This window comes from Pteropus vampyrus, unplaced genomic scaffold (genome assembly GCF_000151845.1).
Source record: "Pteropus vampyrus isolate Shadow unplaced genomic scaffold, Pvam_2.0 Scaffold72, whole genome shotgun sequence".
Taxonomy (NCBI): domain Eukaryota; kingdom Metazoa; phylum Chordata; class Mammalia; order Chiroptera; family Pteropodidae; genus Pteropus; species Pteropus vampyrus.
This window is the reverse complement of record NW_011888853.1, coordinates 539,416-540,805: the sequence shown is the minus strand read 5'-3', so window position 1 is coordinate 540,805 and position 1,390 is coordinate 539,416. Positions and strand designations below refer to the sequence as shown.

Genomic DNA, 1,390 nt, shown 5'->3' with positions numbered 1-1,390 from the left:
GGGGCAAGGACCCCGAGACCTTCTGCTTCTCCTGGCCCAACCGTGGACTTTTCTAAGTTCTGCCTCCTTTTCCAAGCCCCATCGTTGAGCCGAGAGTCAGTCCGGCTGTGAGCAGACACCCCAGGAAACAAACAGGCCAAATTACCGTAATCTTGGACCTGGAAACCAGCCCACGTTACCATAACGTGAGGGTTACCAATGAACCCGAATTACTGTTATTTCAGAATAGGTGACAGACCCAAATTGCCCATAATTGGAGAGTTGTAGACACTGCTGGATTACTGGAATGTCAGAGCTACGAGAACTCGGGCACGTCTCGCCCGAGCTGTGCCTCAAAAGCACCACCCGGTTTCTGGGCCATTTTGCCCCGTCTCCTCCACCCAGCGCTTCTACTTACCCGGCCCCGTCAGGGCTCTTGAAGAATTTCTACTTTCCCACCCCCACCCTCCCTCCTTCTGGTGCAGCTGAGCCAAAAGACAGCCGGAAACCAGGGCAAACCCTGGAGTGAGGGACAGGGTGGCAGGGCCGGGGTGCCTCATGGGACCTGATCTCATACTGAGCGACGAGGTGGAACCGAGCTCAGGTGGGAGGGAGAGTGGCCATGGAGGGGGCCACACGAGGGGGAGGCGATGATTCATTTATTTATTCATTCATTCATTCATTCATTTGACAAACGTTCTTTCGAGTGCTTGCCGGGCGCCGATACTGTTCAGGGCGAGGGAGACAGAGAAACCAAACAGCCAGATCCCAGCTATTACATTCCCGTGAGCAGGGCAGACAGACCAGTAAACAAACGCAGACGCCTCATTCCATTTCGACATCTCAACGAAAATGTCCTGGGTTGTAGGACGCCCCATTATCTTGTGTACCGCTAAGAAAAAGGACTGCTGATTAAATCATGGCGTGCCGTCGATTGTCAGACAGGTCCCGATCTCAGAGATGTCACAGTGTGAAACACCGTAAAAGGCCGTCCATCGAGGAGTGGATGAAATACGGGATCCTAGGACGTTGGGCTTGGAAAGTGCCGGGGAGGACAAACAAGCTTAGGGGCCACGGGGCCACGGAGTGCCCTTCTGAACGGGGTCCGGGGGAGTTTTGGGGGGAAGTCACATTTGAGCAGAGACCCCCGAGGGAGAGAGGGGAGAGTTGGGATGCCTGTGGGAAGGGTGTGCCGGGTGGGGTGTCTTGAACAAGTCTGAGAGGCAAGGGGAGCCCCCCTTTCACTTCCCCGTGCAGACCAGGTTCAAGGGGCCCCCAAGAAACACTCACCCCTTCTGCATGCTCCTTGATGTGGGGCTCTGTGGTCTAATACGTTAGGGAAAACTGCCACCAGCTGGAGGACCCCAGAGCACACAAGAGGCTCTGCTAAATGTTGCAGAAAAAGATGTAT

General features: G+C 55.0%; 1 protein-coding gene across 1 annotated transcript in view; it reads left to right on the top strand.

Moving 5' to 3' along the window:
- Positions 1-1,390, top strand: part of SDK2 (sidekick cell adhesion molecule 2) — a 98,749-nt gene that overhangs the window by 21,598 nt on the left and 75,761 nt on the right. The window lies entirely within an intron of this gene.